Below are 21,456 nucleotides of genomic sequence, written 5' to 3' on the forward strand. Positions count from 1 at the left end.
TTAGAAGAGAAGCACTTTTTGTCAGTTATGATCCATTTCCGAAGGATAAAGAACCTTTATACCTTCTCTATTGGAACAGTGCAATATACTCGAGATGTCATTCAAACATGTGTCAAGTGCTATTCTTTAAACTCCTGCATGGCTACAGTCATGTAAACAACACTGAAAAAAAATAGGTGTACTTTGGAAATAGAAGAGCAAATAGATTGTCCTGCATCCAAATTAAAATATTATTACAGTTTTAATTACAGTAGTTCACCAGCAGCGGATTAAAAGGGAAGCGCTGGAAGAGAAAATGCCATCATCGTCCAAGAGTTTCGATCTCCTCTTGTTCTCAACCGTAGACAACATAGCCAAGTCTTTTTTTTTTGCCCGCAAGTCTTAAAAACAATAGTTTAAAAGGAAGAAGTCCAAGGCAGCAATAATACCGGCTCAGGATGTACTGAAGGCTACGTTGCACCAAAAGTTGTGGATCCTTCTGGGGGAAGTATGGACACCATGGCTTTATGTCCTGTGGATCTGGCTTTGGTAGAAGCGGGCAGATGGACGTTTGGCTGACTTTGTGTGGAGTCATTAGGACTTGAAAGCGTGCTGGAAGAATAAGCTGAAATTGATATACTTTGAAGCATGTTCGCTGGAGAGGGAGGAGAGTCTATAGTACTTCCATCGGAAGAAACTGGGCTGCCACATCGTCCTTCTCCCTGTAGGTACCGAATGCACTTCTTTTTCCTCCTAAGAACAGTGAAGAGAGTTATCTGTAAATAAAGGGTGGATCCATCACTTGATATAGTAAATTCCGCACAGCTTTCTACAATACAGATTACGACAACAGTCATAGAATGGCATCTACACAAGATGACACAGATGTATAACAATGACAAACTGCAACAAGTATGGAGAAGATTATTATGCCAGGGGGGAAAAAAACACATATATAGGTAGATAAATACTTGATCTACCTACATAACACATGTATTGTACTGTCCACATTTTGATTTAAAGATGAACTCCAGTAAAAATAATGTAATAAAAAAAGTGCTTCATCGAAGCTTGAATTGGACATGTCGGAAATAATCGAATCAACGCATATCGACGGACGCATCGAACGCGGAAATGCATGGTGTGTATCCAGCATTAAACAGATCTTCTGCTTTTCTGCTGACAGGCTAACAGAACTTGTTTCTTTAACTGACAGGTTCTCTTTATCTCAAAATCTCCCTCTCCCTCTCTCCTGCACAAATCTTGCACTTAGGTAGAACAGATCTCACTTTAACATTCACTTCAATATGTTGCTATTATATATTCTAGTGACAGGCAAAATGTCTCTGAATCACAATCACCACTTGCGGCTGAGATAGATATCAAATTGGGGACTTGACAGAGGCCTTTCACTCTCTCTAGGCGACAAAGTTCTCTCACTCTTGCTGTAACTTGGGCACAGTCGGTTTCTTTAGGCAATAGAAGACTCAATTGCAGAAATGAACTGTTTTCACCACAAGGTTACTGTTTCTTTAAAGAGGAACTCCAGTGAAAATAATGTTTAAAAAAAAAAAGTGCTTAATTTTTACAATAATTATGTATAAATGATTTAGTCAGTGTTTGCCCATTGTAAAATCTGTTAAATCCCTGATTTAAATTCTGACATTACATGGTGACATTTTTACTGTTGGCAGGTGATGTAGCTGCTGCATGCTTTTTTGGCAGTTGGAAACAGCTGTAAACAGCTATTTCCCACAATGCAACAAGGTTCACAGATAGGAAACTGCCAGAAGTACCTCGGTACTCAGAGCTTCTTGTGGGAGGGGTTTCACCACAATATCAGTCATACAGCGCCCCCTGATGGTCTGTTTGTGAAAATGAATAGATTTCTCATGTAAAAGGGGGTATCAGCTACTAATTGGGATAAATTTCAATTCTTGGTCGGAGTTTCTCTTTAAGTGAATTTTAGAGAATTCTGTTCCTGGTGGGAACCATGTCTTTTGCCCACAGTTTGAGGCTAAATACTGATGTAATTTCTTCCCTTAACTATTTTTCTTTTCTCCTCCAATCGCTGAGTCACCTCAGCCTTGCTTGTAAACACAAGTGAGCAGAGGATCATGTTTCAGCTAGGCAGGGAAATAAAGGGAAGAGGAGGAATATATTATACATAAAAAGAACCCCCGGCATGCAACTGAATGGCAATGGCTATTAAAGGGCCAGTGCTCCTAAGATATGTGATCGCTCCAAACTATATCAGCAGCAAAAGTTTTGAATGTAGGATTAGCATCTTTATCACTTAATACACTCAGACCAGTTGCTGTTGAAATTTGATTTTTATGGTGACAATCCCGCTTTAAAGTGATACTATAGTCAAAATTTCCCAAATGCTCTAGATTAGCCACACCATAAAACCAGTAAGTACAAACAGTTCATTAAAGGGAACCTAAACAGAGGGATATGGATGTTTCCTTTTAAACAATACTAGTTGCCTGACAGCCCTGCTGATCTCTTTAGCCGCAGTAGTGGCTGAATCACACACCTGAAACAAGCATGAAGCTAATCCAGTCTGACTTCAGTCAGAACACCTTATCTGCAATGCTTGTTCAGGGGCTGTGGCTGAAAGTATTAGAGATACAGGATCAGCCAGAGTGTTAGGTAACTGGTATTATTTTGAAAGGAAAAATCCATTTCCTTCTCAGTTTAGGTTCCCTTTAAGTTACTGAAAGGTTTGATAGACTTTGCTGGGAAGGTTATGAATTACATGTCACAGAAGTCTACCACTGCTACGGAAGCGCTACAAATTATTTTGAACACTAATTGCAGTTGATAAAACCCACCAAACACAGCACATAGTTTTAGTTCTGCATGATTCAGTGACTGTGAGCAATGTTCCAATGGTTTCAGTGAGGAAGAATCTGCTGATATATTATATCCATGCAATAACGGTCTCTAGCAACGCTGTATTCTGAGCTAGGGGTGAGTTTTACACAAGATTACATAACTAAAGCCTCATCTACACGGTACAATTTTTCATCAGATAGACTCATCTATTTGAAAGATCTAATAAGAAGTTGCATTGTGTGTAGACGTCCAAATTGATTCAGATCAATTTTGCAATAGATTTTGCTTTGATAAGTACCCCAAATCTATTGCAAAATCTAATGCAATCCAATTGAACCAGTTGGAAATTATCTAACAGATCTGTCTAATAGATCCGATGTGACGGAAAATTGTACCATGTAGAGGAGGCTTTATGCTGGGTACACAAAATGTGTAGATTTTCCGTCCAATCGATTTCCGATTGATTATCTTATCTTTTCTCATCTATTTCCATTCACTTCTATGAGAAATCAATCAGAAAAAACGATCTAAAATAAGATAGGACCTGTCAGAAATTATCTTTCGAACCATCTATCTAACACAAAATTGTATGGTGTGTACCTAGCATTAGTCATGCTGAATTATTGAACCATGTCATCAGTCAAACCGTAGGAAGATGCACAATTAACCTGTTGCCGACTGCTCCACGCCAACTGACGTGAGCAGTGCGGCAGCCCCAGGACTGCTCCATGCCCATTGGCGTGAACGGCCGTCTATGGGGCTAGCAGGAGATCACACGCAGGCTGCGCGCATCTCCTGCTCGGGAGGCGGAGCTCCACCCCCAGTCTCAGAGCGCCGCCTAATTACTTTGTACAGCGCTGCGATCCGTGGCAGCGCTGTACTGGGGACAGTCGTGTGACACGGCTGTCCCCCTGGGACACTGAGAAGCGATCCACTGTGATAGGCAAAAACCTATCACAGCCGATCGCGCTGATAGGCTGGCGGGGGGAGGGAGGGATGGTTATAAAGTTGATTTAAAAAAAGCAGAATTTTATTGAAAAACCATGAATAAATATATATATATATATATATATATATATATATATATATATATATATATATATATATATATATATATATATATATATATACACACACATATATATACACACACACACACACACATACATACACAGGCTCGGACAGAGCCGCCGAACCACCGACGGTCCCATCGGTGGGCCCCGACTGCCCCTCCTCCTGGGGGCCCCTAGAAGGCGTGCGCTGCATGGGAGAGCCGGGGAGGGCAGCCCGACTGTTTTTTTTTTTTTTTTTTATGTCCCTTAAAAAAAACTATTTTCCCCGGGGGGGGGGCCCCCTCCTATCCTCCCCCTCCCTCACCTCGGAGGGCCCCCCTCCTGTTACGAGCGGCGGCGGCGGTTACAGCAAAGTTCCTGCGAGGTATAGCAGAAGATAGAGGTCCAGCTGCCTCCCGGGCTACGCTGTCTCCTCTATGCCGCTCGCACTGCTTCCTGGTTTAGTGCGAGCGGCATAGAGGAGACAGCGACTGGGAGGCAGCTGGACCTCTATCTTCTGCTTTACCTCCCCGGAAGTTTGCTGTACCCGCCGGCGCCGCTCGTAACAGGAGGGGGCCCTCCGAGAGTCCGAGGTGAGGGAGGGGGAGGATAGGAGGGGGCCCCCGGGGAAAATAGTTTTTTTTAAGGGAAAAAAAACAAAAAAAAAAACAGTCGGGCTGCCCTCCCCGCGGCTTGTAAGGAGGGGGGACACCCAGGTGAGGGGGAGCATAGGAGTCGGGGCCCCCACTGGCTACCCACTCGGCTACCTAACTGCCCACCCTCCCACCTGGCTACCTAACTGCCCACCCGGCTACCTATCTACCCACCCAGCTACCTATCTGCCTACCCTCCCACCCGGCTACCTATCTGCCCACCTGGCTACCTATCTACCCACCCGGCTACCTATCTACCCACCCAGCTACCTATCTGCCTACCCTCCCACCCGGCTACCTAACTGCCCACCCGGCTACCTAACTGCCTACCCTCCCACCCGGCTACCTATCTACCCACCCGGCTACCTAACTGGCTGCCCACCCGGCTACCTATCTACCCACCCAGCTACCTATCTGCCTACCCTCCCACCCGGCTACCTAACTGCCCACCCGGCTACCTAACTGCCTACCCTCCCACCCGGCTACCCTTCTGCCTACCCTCCCACCCGGCTACCTAACTGCCCACCCGGCTACCTAACTGCCTACCCTCCCACCCGGCTACCTATCTACCCACCCAGCTACCTATCTGCCTACCCTCCCACCCGGCTACCTAATTGCCCACCCGGCTACCTAACTGCCTACCCTCCCACCCGGCTACCTATCTGCCCACCCGGCTACCTATCTGCCCACCTGGATACCTATCTACCCACCCAGCTACCTATCTGCCCACCCGGCTACCTAACTGCCTACCCTCCCACCTGGCTACCTAACTGCCCACCCGGCTACCTATCTACCCACCCAGCTACCTATCTGCCTACCCTCCCACCCGGCTACCTATCTACCCACCCGGCTACCTATCTACCCACCCAGCTACCTATCTGCCTACCCTCCCACCCGGCTACCTATCTGCCCACCCGGCTACCTATCTACCCACCCAGCTACCTATCTGCCTACCCTCCCACCTGGCTACCTAACTGCCCACCCGGCTACCTAACTGCCCACCCAGCTACCTATCTGCCCACCTGGCTACCTAACTGCCTACCCTCCCACCCGGCTACCTAACTGCCCACCCAGCTACCTATCTGCCTACCCTCCCACCCGGCTACATAACTGCCTACCCGGCTACCTATCTGCCTACCATGCCATGGGCGTCCCTACATAGGGCAAAATGGGGCATGCACACTCCCCTGGCTAGCTGCTGCCCCCCCTAGCTACCCGGACGTGGCTGGCCCGCCCGCCCTGGGGTGGCAGCAAAGAGAGAAAAGAAGCGGCAGGCACAGCGGCGCTGCCTGCCACATCACTTAATTCTAAAGGGGGGAGCGAGAGAGGGGGAGCCCCAAGGTGAGGGAAGGGGGAGGGGGAAACGTCCTCCCTTCCCCACCGCTTCTCTTCTCTCTCCGCTGCCACTGAGGACACCTATAGATCTGGCTATTTAAACTGGGGACACCTATAGACCTGTCTATCTATACTGGGGGGCCCTGTCACTACCTAAACTAGGGGCTCCTGTCACTATATACACTGGGGGGGGGGGGTCCCTGTCACTGCATACACTGGGGGGCTCCTGTCATACCTAAACTGGGGGTACCTGTCACTAACTGAACTGGGGGGGCGCCTGTCAATACCTGAACTGGGGGCACCTGTCACTACCTGAACTGGGGGGCACTGTCACTACCTAAACTGGGGGCACCTGTCACTACATACCCTGGGGGGCACCTGTTACTACCTTAACTGGGGGGCACCTGTCACTACAAACACTGGGGGCTCCTGTCACTACCTAAACTGGGGGGTATCTGTCACTAACTAAACTGGGGGGCTCCTGTCGCTACCTAAACTTGGGGGTCCTGTCACTACCTAAGCTGGGAGGCTCCTGGTGCTACCTAAACTAGGGTGCACCTGTCACTACCTAAACTGTCCAGGCCAGCCCAGCATCACCACCAGCCAACCAGCCCAGAATCACTGTCAAAAAGGCCACAGCATCACCACCAACAGTCAGGCCAACATTTACTTCAACCAGCCAAGTACAGCCCAGCATCACCGCCAGGCCGGCCACAGCATCACCGCCAGGCCTTTCAGCCCACACATCATCCCCAATCCAGCCAAAACAGTATTGCCTGGCACAGCAGCCAGTAGAGGAGAATTCAGAAGCCAGGTGAGAGGTGTCTACCATATTAAGTGGGCATTCTGCCTATTTATGTGAAATGCTGTTTATTTATGTGCCTCATGACTGCTGAATTTGTCTTGTTGGGGGCCTCATGGTTACTGAATTTGTCTTGTTGGGGGCCTCATGGTTACTGAATGTCTTGTTGGGGGCCTCATGATTGCTGAATTTGTCTTGTTGGGGGCCTCAAGATTGCTGAATTTGTCATGTTGTCATATTTGTCATATCTAACCTATGCTGAGGGAAACTTTCTGGCTACCTATATTAGCCCACTGCCTTACTGTTACAGTTACATTACAATTACCCCCCACCCATGTGATGTCATGTCCACACCCATTTTTTTTGTCGCTGCGCGCTTTGCTTTTTTTTGGGGGGGGGGGGGTGTTGGTAAATTATCCGCACCGGGTGTCAAACACCCTAGCTACGCCACTGGAGGGGGGCACAGCTTGGAAGGGGGGGAATTGGGCACAGAGCGGCGGGGAGGGGGGGAAGCGTCCCCCCCTCCCTCACCTAGGGCCCCCCCTTCCGCGCACCCCCCTCCTCCAGAAGTGCAGCCAGCAGCGAGCGGAGAATAGCTACAGAGATGATGCTATCTCCGCTCCGAGTCCGCATGCCGCTGCCCTGCTGGTCTCTGACTGTAGTGTGTGACGCTGTCCAATCACGTTCTCGCAGTACTTCCTGCTAGAGCGTGATTGGACAGCGTCACTACAGGAGACAGAGACCAGCAGGGCAGCAGCGGCATGCGGAGCGGAGCGGAGATAGCATCATCTGAAGCTGGTAAGCTATACTCCGCTCGCTGCTGGCTGCACTTCTCGAGGAGGGGGGTGCGCGGAAGGGGGGGCCCTAGGTGAGGGAGGGGGGGAGGCTTCCCCGCTGATCTGTGCCCTCTGCCCCCCCTTCCAAGCTGGGGGGGACTTGCATTGTGTGGGGGTATCTCTGCCACCAACCTGATTGCATTGTGTGGGGGTATCTGCAGCCAACCTGATTGCATTGTGTGGGGGTATCTGCAGCCAAATTGATTGCATTTTGTGGGGGTATCTGCCGTCAACCTGATTGCATTTTGTGGGGGTATCTGCCGTTAACCTGATTGCATTGTGTGGGGGTATCTGCCGTCAACCTGATTGCATTTTGTGGGGGTATCTGCCACCAACCTGATTGCATTGTGTGGGGGTATCTGCCGTCAACCTGATTGCATTTTGTGGGGGTATCTGCTGCAATTTGACTACTTGATGAATTATCATGAGGCATGTAACTACTTGAATATACAATGTATCTGGTCGGACCTAATCTCTGTGAATAACGCCGCTACTTATTTTGTGTTTTGTATTTTTTTTTTTTTAAGTCTGCCCATGACTCATCATGACCACGCCGATGTTCCAGTGCATGGTGACACCCATTTAGTTTCGCATTTAGACATATCCCTATTGGAGACTGTCCTTAGAATTGCTCACAATCTATTCCCTACCATAAAGTCATGCAAAATTTCTAGAGTACATGTGTATGTGAGCCCAAAATGGGGGGGGGGGGGGGGGGGGGGGGGGGGGAGGGAGGAGGAGGAGAGGGGGGTGGGCCCCAGGCTGAAACTTCCTCGGTGGGCCCTTGGTGTCCCAGTCCGACCCTGTACATACATACATACATACATACATACATACATACATATATATATATACACACACACACACTAGCTGATTGCCCGGTGTTGCCCGGGTATGTATTTGGCTGGTGTTGGCTCCACCTACTTTTTCTAACCCTAACACACAATTACTCACTGACCAAGTTTGTGAGCTTTGCAGTCTTTGGTATCAATAATTTGCATTGAAATGAAACAAATCTGAATTGCTGTGTGTGGCTCCACCCCCTTTTCTGAATTTGAACCCCAGTCACCCAATAACCAACTGTACCAGGTTTGAGGCCTGTGCCATTAACAGTTCAAGAATGGTAGCAATTAAATATTCCCTTTGAAAAGCAACAGGTGAAGTTTGATTCACTTTTGTAGACTCCACCCACTTTTTTGAATATTAATCCCAGTCACCCAGTGACCAACTGTGCAAAGTTTAAAAACCCTGCCATTAACAGAATGGCTGCAGTTTACATTTTCCCAGTGAAATTTGTATTTGTCTCCACCCACTGATGACCCGGCGTTGCCCGGGTATGTATTTGACTGGTGTTGGCTCCGCCCACTTTCTAACCCTAACACCCAAACAGTCAATGACCAAGTTTGTGAGCTTTGGGGTCCTTGGCATCAATAATTTGTATATTCCCATAGAAATTAAACAAATCAGATAGGCTGTTTGTGGCTCCACCCCTCTCCAGCATTTGAACCCCAGTCACCTAATGACCAACTGTAGCAGGTTTGAGGCATCTGCTATTAACAGTGTAAAAATGGCAGCAATTTAAATATTTCACTTGAAAATCAACAGGGGAATTTTGATTGGCTATTATAGGCTCAACCCACTTCCCTGAATATTAATCTCAGTCACTCAGTGACCATCTGGGCAAAGATTGGGAACCCTGAAATAAACAGTGTAAGAAAGGCTGCAGTTTACACTTTCCCAGTGAATGTTTTTGGCTCCGCCCACTTTTTGTAACCTGGACACAAAGTCACTACTCAATGCCCAAGTTTGTGAGTTTTGGGGTCCATGGCATGAATAATTTGTATTTTCCCATGAAATGAAACAAATCTGATTCACTGTTTGTGACTCTGTCCCCTTTTCTGAATTTGAACCTCAGTGACCCAATGACCAACTGTACCAGGTATGAGGCTTGTGCCATTAACAGTGCAAGAATGGAAGCAATTTTAATATTCTCCTTGAAAAGTGACATGTGATTTTTGATTGGCATTTTTAGGCTCCACCCACTTTTCTGAATATTAATCCCAGTCACCAGCTATGCTAAGTTTGAGAATTAACAGTGAAGAAGGGCTGCAGTTTACAATTTCCCAGAAAAATCTGTTTTTAACTCCACCCACTTTTTGTAACCTGGACACACAGCCACTACTCAATGACCAAGTTTGTGAGCTTTTGGGTTCCTGGCATCAAAATTGTGCTAATGGAAGCAGTTTATGCAGCAAAGAAATCTGGCTCCGCCCTTTGCTGAATTTGAACCCCAAACACTTAACGACCGACTGTTGCAGGTTTGAGGCCTCTGCTATTAACAGTGTGAGAATGGCTGCAGTTTCAATATTCCCCTTGAAAATCAATAGGTGAATGTTGATTGGCTCTCGTAGGCTCCACCTGCTTTTCCTAATATTAATCCTAGTCACCCAGTGACCAACTGTGTGAAGTTTGAGAACCCTGCCATTAACAGTGTAAGAAAAGCTGCAGTTTACATTTCCCCATGTAAAAAGTTAGTTGTTTTTGGCTCCGCCCACTATTTCTAATGTTGACATACAGTCACTTAATGACCAAATTTATGAGCTTTGGTGTCTTTGGCATCAATAAGTTGCATTTTACCATTGAAATCAAACAAATCTGATTGGCTGTTTTTGGCCCGCTCCCTTTAGAATTTAAGCCCCAGTCTCCCAGTGACTGACTGTAGCAGATGTTAGGCCTCTGCCATTAAGAGTGAATGAATGGCAGCAATGTAAATATTCCCCTTGAAAATCAATAAGTACATTTTGATTGGCTGTTGTAGGCTCCACCCACATTTCTGAATATTCATCCCAGTCACCCAGTGGCCAATTGTGTAAAGTTTGGGAACCCTGCAATGTAAAAAACCCTGCAATGTAAAAAAGGTGAATTTTGATTGGCTGCTGTAGGCTCCACCCACTTTTCTGGATATTAGTCCCAGTCACCCAGTGGCCAACTGTGTCACGTTTGAGAACCCTGCCAATAACAGAATGGCTGAAATCAATCTAACAAATCTGATTGGCTGTTTGTGGCTCCACCCCTTTAGTGATTTTGGACCCCAGTCACCCAATGACTGACTGTATCAGGTTTGAGGCCTCTGCCACTAACAGTGTAAGAATGGTAGCAATGTGAATATTCCCCTTGAAAATCAATAAGTACATTTTGATTGGCTGTTGTAGGCTCCACCTACATTTCTGAATATTCATCCCAGTCACCCAGTGGCCAATTGTGTAAAGTTTGGGAACCCTGCAATGTAAAAAATGAAGTTGTTGCCACCGCCCACTTTTTCTAACCTTGACATACTGTCACTCAATTATCAAGTTTATCAGCTTTGGGGTCCTTGATATCAATACTTTGTATATTCCCATTGAAAAATAAACAAATCTGGCTGTTTGTGGCTCCGCCCCACTGTGGTCCTCAAGTGGTTAAGAGCACTTTTTGTTGGTTAGTCTAAAGGGGGAAATTCTACTGAAAGCAACCCGTGAGGCTCCTCCAGGTTTCCCACATCCTCCTCATGACCAACGGTCCAGCGTTGAGACCCTCAAACGTTTGCGGTCACATTCCCATGTGTCAATGAGCTCTGCCACATTGTGCAGACGCATGACAGCTCACACCTGTGCAGTACCAAGGAGCCGCCAATCAGGCTCAGCAGAAAAAGCCAGTTCAGCTCTGTCCTTCTGCTCAGTGTGGCTGAGCTCCGTTGACAAGCCCTTGTGGACAAGCTTCGGGGGTTCCAGCACTGGAACTGCGAGGTGGAGAGGGATGAATAGTGAGGTAGAGGGCTACGGAGGAAGCCTTAGGACTATCCAGAGGCTTCCCTCTACCCAATTACCCATTTGGGCACATTTTCTTCCCCTTCAGGTATACTTTAAGCTTTGCACACATGCTACAGGGCCATCTTGGCCAAGAATCTAGCATGCGTACAGTGCTAGAAAACGGTCAAGTGTATCATTTCTCTCCTTATCTCGCTCACTCGAAGTTGGTCCATCATATGCTGAACCCTCATCCTTCCTCCCTGCCCCATAGAAACAGAATGAGTTGACGGGCTGTTGGCGAGGGACATATCTGTATGAACTTATGCAAAGAACTGTCACCCTAGGGATCCCTACGGGCAACAATTATTGAAAGTGTGTACATAGCTTTAGGTGGGGGATGGGTTGAAGATGCAGTTCTAGCCCCCCTATTGCCACTCGTGTAAAATATTACAAATGAATATTTTATTTTTAGGAGCTCCATCGGTTAACTTGGCACCCAGTCTCGCAATGCAAAGTCTTGATCTGCACGATTTTCCCGAATACTAAATGTGTTTCCCATATTGACCTTTGGTGAAAACGCATACAATCTGGATGCAAACTGGATAAGAAAGCTGAACCGGAGTGGGCACTGTACTGTCCACTTTGCTTTAAACGGGCCAGTCGCGGCCCCAAGCGCAAGAAAGATTTTCTCGTACTGTTCCACATAAGTTAAACTGCTTTTTTTTCCTTAAGATTTTCTGTAATCACAGTTTTTCTGCAGAAGGATGAAGTTCCACGGCAGGACAATTATCCCTAATAACTAATAAGAGGCCATAAAACTTGGGCAAAGCTGTGACAAACATTCCAGAGACCAGGAAAGAGATAAGAGGTTCAATAGGTCATCATTACTCCGTATTGGTGGGGGCTGCTAAGGAGCAGCAACAGATGCCTGGAGACCATAACATTTCCTAGAGTAACTTTATAACCCTTAAAATAAAAATACAGGATTACAAGTCTATTTAGAATCACTTCAACCTTTATTAGGTTTTAGGAGATCAGTTTATTTTCACTTCAGGATAAATTTAAATCTCCAATTTCCCTAAATAATAATACTCCTCATCAAGTCACCTCTTTATATATTTCAAGTATTTTAACAAGCTGTATTATAGGAACATACCGTACCTGCAATTACTGTGTTATCTGTCCAGATCTGGCTCTTCATATGCTACACAGCGAGTCACTGAGAAAGCTGCACTACATGACTCAAGTGTTCCGGAGAGGATCTTTGGAGTTCAATTTCACTTTGAGGAACTCGTGACAGTTTTTTTTAAAAGTATATATCTACATATGGGTAAAGTTAAATGAATATATTATTCAATCTTAAGAGGCCACCTTTCCGAGGCGATCCATTCTTGGCTCTAGATATATCTCTGGCACTGTATTTGGCCCGAAGAAGTGGGCGTTAGACCCACGAAACGCGTTGCCTGTGTATAATGAACACATATGAACACATATAATGAACACTTCATATGTGTATGAATGTGCCGTTATTGAGGTAAGCCACCTCTCCCTTTATTATTTGAGCTGCTTTTAACACAATTTATCGATCATTGGGCACCTCTCTTACCCCTCTTTATATTATTCCATCTTTGCTGACATTTTATTCTTTGTACTAGCTTATAGAGGTGACAGAAATAACATTTTAAATGGCCTGTCATCAGAATTCAGGGACGTCAGACGGGTATGCTAGGTTTTATGGTAATTGTGGTCCTGTGTCTAACATGCGGTTAGTGCTGGAGGGGCGTCCTATCCTCCCAATAGTCCTGCTGATAGGATGGTGCAGTGGGGCTAGATAGAATGATTATGTCATCAGAATATTCAAAACTATTTAAGCTTTATTGCTAACAGTTTTTAAATGAACCAAATCTGATAGGATCTGGATAGGATGGCTATATGGGCACATACAGGGAGTGCAGAATTATTAGGCAAATGAGTATTTTGACCACATCATCCTCTTTATGCATGTTGTCTTACTCCAAGCTGTATAGGCTCGAAAGCCTACTACCAATTAAGCATATTAGGTGATGTGCATCTCTGTAATGAGAAGGGGTGTGGTCTAATTAAATCTACACCCTATGTCAGGTGTGCATAATTATTAGGCAACTTCCTTTCTTTTGGCAAAATGGGTCAAAAGAAGGACTTGACAGGCTCAGAAGAGTCAAAAATAGTGAGATATCTTGCAGAGGGATGCAGCACTCTTAAAATTGCAAAGCTTCTGAAGCGTGATCATCGAACAATCAAGCGTTTAATTCAAAATAGTCAACAGGGTCGTAAGAAGCGTGTGGAAAAACCAAGGTGCAAAATAACTGCCCATGAACTGAGAAAAGTCAAGCGTGCAGCTGCCAAGATGCCACTTGCCACCAGTTTGGCCATATTTCAGAGCTGCAACATCACTGGAGTGCCCAAACTAGACATGGCCAAGGTAAGAAAGGCTGAAAGATGACCACCACTGAACAAGACACACAAGCTGAAACGTTAAGACTGGGCCAAGAAATATCAAGACTGATTTTTCTAAGGTTTTATGGACTGATGAAATGAGGGTGAGTCTTGATGGGCCAGATGGATGGGCCCGTGGCTGGATTGGTAAAGGGCAGAGAGCTCCAGTCCGACTCAGACGCCAGCAAGGTGGAGGTTGAGTACTGGTTTGGGCTGGTATCATCAAATATGAGCTTGTGGGGCCTTTTCAGGTTGAGGATGGAGTCAACCTCAACTCCCAGTCCTACTGCCAGTTTCTGGAAGACACCTTCTTCAAGCAGTGGTACAGGAAGAAGTCTGCATCCTTCAAGAAAAACATGATTTTCATGCAGGACAATGGTCCATCACACGCGTCCAAGTACTCCACAGCGTGGCTGGCAAAAAAGGGTATAAAAGAAGAAAAACTAATGACATGGCCTCCTTGTTCACCAGATCTGAACCCCATTGAGAACCTGTGGTCCATCATAAAATGTGAGATTTACAAGGAGGGAAAACAGTACACCTCTCTGAACAGTATCTGGGAGGCTGCTGCACACAATGTTGATGGTGAACAGATCAAAACACTGACAGAATCCATGGATGGCAGGCTTTTACGTGTCCTTGCAAAGAAAGGAGGCTATATTGGTCACGGATTTGTTTTTGAATGTCAGAAATGTATATTTATGAATGTTGAGATGTTATATTGGTTTCACTGGTAAAAATAAATAATTGAAATGGGTATATATTTGTTTTTTGGCAAGTTGCCTAATAATTATGCACAGTAATAGTCACCTGCACACACAGATATCCCCCTAAAATAGCTAAAACTAAAAACAAACTAAAAACTACTTTCAAAAATATTCAGCTTTGATATTAATGAGTTTTTTGGGTTCATTGAGAACATGGTTGTTGTATTTTTGAGGAATAATTTTATTATTGAACAACTTGCCTAATTCTGCACTCCCTGTAAATGGCAGATGAAATTCAATGTTAAAAAATGTAAAGTCATGCATTTTGGTCGTACCAATGGTCTAGCACCATACAAAATAAATGGGATACAGATGGGGACATCAAACTTGGAGAAGGACTTAGGAGTACTCATCGACAACAAGTTAAAATAATCGTACTCAATGCCAAGCCGCTGCAGCTAAAGCTATCAAAATTTTGGGATGTATTAAAAGGGAAATAAAAACTCGAGATGCTAGCATAATATTGCCCCTGTTTAACTCTCTAGTAAGGCCACATCTGGAATATGGAATTCAGTTCTGGGCACCACATTACAGGAAAGATATTGCTGTTTTAGAGCAGGTGCAGAGACGAGCAACAAAATTGATACGTGGGATGGAAGGTCTCAATTACCAAGAAAGGTTAGATAAACTGGGTTTATTTAGTCTAGAGAAAAGACGCCTTAGGGGGGGATCTAATTAACATGTATAAATACGTCAGAGGGCAATATAAAAGCTTGGCGGATGAGCTTTTTGTCCCTAGGCCTTCTCAAAGGACTCAATATGGAAGAAAAAAAGATGTGAAATCTTGCGCTACAGCAGACAAATGGTCAATGTGGACCACAAACTGATCACACAGTGGCAGCTCCTTAAACGCTCGACTGTGAGCGGACTACTAGAAGAGAAAAAAACAGCAAAAACAGGAGGAGCGCTCCGTAGTGTGATACCTTTTAATTTAATAAAAAAAATGCGCAATAAAAGATGCACTTACTAGATGCATGTAAACAGCAGGCATTTAAGTTTGGCATAAAGCCCAGAAGAAAGACGTCCCCTCATAGAAGTAGAACTGACGAAGGCGTGGACACGCCAAAATGCGTCTTGACGTTACCTGCACACAGTCGCCTCAAATGGATACCTGCTGTCCACCCACCACCTGGACCCCAACCGCCGCTGGCCACTGCAGTCTCAGGTTCTACTTCTATAAGAGGACGTCTTCTGGGCTTTATGCCAAACTTAAATGCCTGCTGTTTACATGCATCTAGTAAGTGCATCTTTTATTGCGCAGTTTTTTTATTCAATTAAAAGGTATCACACTACAGAGCGCTCCTCCTGTTTTTTCTCTTCTGAAAGGACTAGAGCAGTGGTTCCCAACCTTTTTGCGGCCTGGGGAACACTTTCTGACCATATTTTTCTCCGGGCGGGGGGGGGCGCGGGTGTTTGCGCGACCTAGTGGACAGTGCCGTGCGCAGCAGGCTATGGGGGGGGGGGGGGGGGGGGCGGGGTGCGGCTGCATAGCTAGCATAGTTGCCCCAGTATAGGGAGTTTAGTTGCCCCAGTATGGTTAGCATAGTTACCCCAGTATAGTGCCCCAGTATAGTCCCAGTATGGATAGGTAGTACCCCTGTATAGTGCTCAGTATGGGTAGGTAGTGCCCCAGTATAGTGCCCAGATAGCTAGTATAGTGCCCAGTATATCTAGCATAGTGCCCAGTATAGGTAGGTAGTACCCAGTATAGGTAGGTAGTGCCCCAGTATAGTGCCCAGTATAGCTAGTATAGTTGCCCCCAGTATAGCTAGTTTAGTTGCCCCCAGTATAGCTAGTTTAGTTGCCCCCAGTATAGCTAGTACAGTTCCCCCCCCCCCAGTATAGATGCCCAGGAGGGGAGAAGAAGCGCTAGAAGGAGGGGCAGTGGGGGCAGCGGTGGGGAGGGGGGAAATATCCCCCCCCCTCCCTCACCTGGGACCCCTCCTCCTGCCTCTCCCCCTCCATTTAGCGGTGGCAAGTACGGTCTCGGCGGTGAGGAGAGAGACATGCGCAGAATTACTCACCACTTCCACGTTCCAAGCGCCGGCAGCGTCATGTCGTCACAGATCTCCGCCTTCAATGCCGCCTACTGTGCTTCCACTAATCAGGAAGCACAGTGGGCGGCATTGAAGGCGGAGATCTGACGACATGCACACTGCCGGCGCTTGGAACGCGGAAGTGGTGAGTAATTCTCCGCATGCCTCCCCGCCGCCGAGCCCGCACTTGCCACCGCTAAATGGAGGGGGAGAGAGGCAGAAGGAGGGGTCCCAGGTGAGGGAGGGGGGGATATTTCCCCCCTCCCCACCGCTGCCTCCACTGCCCCTCCTTCTAGCGCTGCTTCCCCCCTCCTGCGCCCCTACAGTAGGAACAGGTCTGGCGAGAGGCCAGACCTGTACGGCACACCAGGCAACATGCCGCGGAACACTACAATACAATACAATAACATTTCTATAGCGCTTTTCTCCCATAGGACTCAAAGCGCTTAGGCTCTCTCAGATTCAGTAATTAGTAGGATGAAGTATTCACACAACAAAAGTTATATTTCTGCAAATGCCAGACTGAACAGGTGGGTTTTCAGTCTGGATTTAAACACGTCCAGGGATGGGGCTGTCCTGATCTGTTGAGGTAAGGAGTTCCAAAACGTAGGGGCAGCATGACAGAAGGCTCTGGGACCAAAAGTTTCCAAGTGGACTCTGGGTATGACTAGATTATTAGAACCTGTGGATCTGAGATTGAAGGGATTGCTACGCAGCTGTAACATATCTTTCATGTATCCAGGGCCTAGATTATTCAGGGATTTAAATGTCAGTAGGCCGATCTTGAATAGGACCCTCCATTCTATAGGTAGCCAGTGAAGGGAATGCAGGACTGGCATTATGTGGCAGTGACGGGGTTGGTTGGTTAGCAGTCTGGCAGCAGTATTCTGTATCAGCTGTAGGCGGTACAAGACCTTTTTTGGAAGGCCAGTGTAGAGAGCATTGCAGTAGTCCAGTCGGGATGTGATGAAGGCGTGGACTAAGGTTGGCAGATCTTCTGGGGGTATGAGGTGCTTGATTTTTGCAATGTTCTTCAGGTGAAAATAGGATGATTACACCACAGCAGAGATTTGAGTTCTGAAGTTTAAATCCCCATCGATTAGAACTCCCAGGCTACGCACATGATCAGAGCTGCGTAGATCCGTGCCTCCTATTCCCAGTGGTGAAGACTGCAAGTTAAGTTGTTTTGTTATCATGCTCTGCCCTCCAATCAGAAGGACTTCAGTTTTGTCTGCATTTAGTTTCAGCCAGTTGTCATTCATCCATTGCTGTAGTTCACGTAAGCAGGCGTTTATAGTTAGAGTTGGGTCTGTCACACCAGGCTTGAAGGAAAGATATAGTTGGGTGGCGTCTGCATAGCAGTGGTATGTCAAGCCATGTTTTTGGATTAGTTTTCCCAACGGTAGCATGTAAATCGTGAAAAGCAGAGGAGAGAGGATTGAGCCCTGGGGCACCCCATACTTAAGTGTTACAGGGGTGGACAGGAAGGGCCCCATAGACACTTTGTGGGTTCTGCCACTCAAGAAGGATTGGAACCACTGAAGTACTATGCCATCAATGCCGCAGTATTCCTGTAGCCTGTTTATCAAGATGTCATGGTCAACTGTGTCAAAGGCTGCAGAAAGGTCTAGCAGTATGAGGATCGAGCACTCTCCTCTGTCTCTTGCCATGAGCAGGTGGTTGCATATTTGGATGAGGGCAGTTTCAGTGCTGTGGTGTTTCCTGAAGCCAGACTGGAATGGGTCATAACTGTTATTTTGTAGAATTCTGGCTTCTAGCTGGAGGTATACAGCTTTTTCAATTAGCTTGCCCAGAAAGGGGAGGTTAGAGACAGGTCTGTAGCTGGTCATTGCATCTGGTTTTTTGAGGAGAGGCCTGATGATTGCTTCCTTCAGTAAAGCAGGGAGTATCCCTGATTGTAAGGAACAGTTAACAATTTTGAGGAATACCGGTACGAACAGGTCGGGGCAGTTCAACATGAACTGTGTTGGGCCAGGATCCAGGTCACAGGTAGTTAGGCGGACGTGAAGGAGGATGCTTGATGTGACTTCATCAATTTCTTTGAAGTTTGACCAAGGTGTTACGTTGTCTCTGCTAATGGTCTTCGGCGCTATATTAGGCTCAGATGCTGTAAGTTGGATGGCGGACCTTATAGCGGAGACTTTGTCTGTGAAGAAATGGGCAAATTGGTCACAGAGGTCCTTTGAAGACTCGATATTAAGTTTTTGACATGCTGGGTTGCAGAGTTTTTCCACTGTGCGGAACAGTTGGGCTGGTTTGTTAACTGCATTTGCAATCTCTTGTGATAGAAAGGATGATTTTTTTCCCGTGATTACCTTTTGGTAGCTCTTCAAGTGGAGGATTAAGGCATGTTTGTCTTCTGGGGACTGAGATTTGCGCCACAGCCTCTCAAGTTTTCGGCCTTGTCTTTTCAGCTCTTTTATAGCGTTATCAAACCACTGTGCATGATGGTGTGGAGTAAGATATTTGGTGCGCAGAGGAGCAATGGTCTCAAAGGTGGAGGACACACATTTGTTGTATTTAAACACCAGAGTATCAGAGTCCAAGCTGGAGTCAGTCAATTCATCAAAGCTGAGGTTATCTCGGATATGTTGAGGTGTTAGCCCTTTTAACCTCCTTGCCGGTTATCCCGAGCTCAGCTCGGGGTAACCTGCGCAGGAGGATATCTCAGGCCCCGCTGGGCCGATTTGCATAATTTTTTTATTGTTACAAGCAGCTAGCACTTTGCTAGCTGCTTGTAACTTCCGATCGCCGCCGCTCGCCGCCGATCCGCCGCAATCCGCCGCGCCGAGTCGCTCCCCCCCGCCCCAGAGCCCTGCGCTGCCTGGCCAATCAGTGCCAGGCAGCGTTGAGGGGCGGATCGGGATTCCCTATGACGTCCCGACGTCCATGACGTCAGTGACGTCATCCCGCCCCGTCGCCATGGCGACCGGGGAAGCCCTGCAGGAAATCCCGTTCTCAACGGGATTCCCTGCATACTCTGATCGCCGAAGGCGATCGGAGTGGGTGGGGGGATGCCGCCGCTTAGCGGCTATCATGTAGCGAGCCCTTGGCTCGCTACATGATTTAAAAAAAAAAAAATTAAAAAAATGTGCGGCGCTGCCTCCTTGCCGGATTTTTTAGACCGGCAAGGAGGTTAAGCGGCGATATTTTATTTGATTCTTGACCTGGTGTTTGACGGCTGGTATTGAGAGGGAGAAGTGGATAGTGTGATGGTCTGACCAGGCAACAGGATTAATTTCCACATTGGCTATTGACAGCCCAGTATGGAATATAAGGTCCAGAGTGTGACCTTTCCTGTGAGTAGCAGAGCTGATTGATTGGAGGAAGCCCAGTTCATGTAAGGCACGAGGTAGCTCTTTTCTAAATTGTGAAGAGGAGTCGTCCACCCATGTATTAAAATCTCCAAGAACAATCCATCTGGGGTGTTCCAGTGTTAGGTTGCATAGGAGGTCTACAAGTTCCTCAAGGAAGTCTGAGTATTTTTCTGGTGGGCGGTAGATCAGCAATATGTTAATGTTTTCCTCAGCTGAAAGTTGCACCCCCAAGCATTCAAACGAGTTGGTAGGACCTACAGTAAGTGGTCTGATTTTCAAAGCTGATCTAAAGCAAAGTGCAACCCCTCCTCCCCTGCGTTCTTTCCTGTTGCAGTATATCACGGAATAGTTTGTTGGCACAGCTGCCTCCAGTGTGCCTCGGCACAGCGGTTGATAAAACGCTGGACTAGAGGACATGATCTGCGCATGGAGGAAAAACGTTTTAGCCATTTATTCAGGAAAGGGTTCTTTACAGTAAGAGTGAATAAGATGTGGAATGCATTGCCACAGGAAGTCGTTATGGCAAACTCTATACCTGCATTTAAAGGGGGCTTAGATGCTTTCCTTTGAAAGACATCCATGGCTACAATTACTAGGTAATGCCTAATGATGTTGATCCAGGGATTTTATCTGATTGCCATCTGGAATCGGGAAGGAATTTTTTTCCCTTTTGGGGCTAATTGGACCATGCCTTGTAAGGGTTTTTTCGCCTTCCTCTGGATCAACAGGGATATGTGAGGGAGCAGGCTGGTGTTGTACTTTGTTCTCTGGTTGAACTCGATGGACGCATTTTTTTTTTCAACCACAATAACTATGTAACTATGTAACAAATGTGAGGCTCAAAGAGTTTTAAGATATTTTCATTAGTTATCAGGACTACCCACCACGATGTGTATTACTTGTATCGGGATAGGAAGGTTTGGAGCTACTAGAATTTAGTGATACGTTTTCAGTTAGTAATGCTAAATTTAGCAGGTGTGCATTGTGGGTAACCACAAATGTTCATTTATAACTGAATTATTGCAAATTTCCTTCTGTTTTAAGAAGGCAATTACACCAAGCTTTGCTTTTTTAGTAGGAGGGCTTTTTGGTTCCTTTCATCCCCCTATACATTCCTAGTAGTTTGGGTCACCCTAAGCTGCTTGGTTACTCTGTTTTCAGTTAGTGTAAGACTTCTGGATGACAGAGTAGGGTTATTAGAGTCAGACAACTGCTGGGGGGGAAATTGTATTATTAAATGTTCTAGTGATAGGTTTGTTTGTAAGGGAGTTTTTTTAAAGGACACTAAGTGAGAAAGATATGGAGGCGGACATATTTGTTTCCTTTTAAGCAATGCATATTGCCTGGCTGTCCTGCTGATCCTCTACCTTTAATATTTTTAGCTATAGATCCTGAACAAGCATGCAGATCAGATGTTTCTGGGAAAAATCTGACCCTTTTAGCTGCATGCTGGTTTTAGGCATGTGATTCAGCCAACACTGCTGCCAAAGAGATCAGCAGGACAGCCAGGAAACTGGTATTGTTTAAAAGGAAATAAATATGGCAGCCTCTACA

This window comes from Hyperolius riggenbachi, chromosome 3 (assembly GCF_040937935.1).
Source record: "Hyperolius riggenbachi isolate aHypRig1 chromosome 3, aHypRig1.pri, whole genome shotgun sequence".
NCBI classification, from domain to species: domain Eukaryota; kingdom Metazoa; phylum Chordata; class Amphibia; order Anura; family Hyperoliidae; genus Hyperolius; species Hyperolius riggenbachi.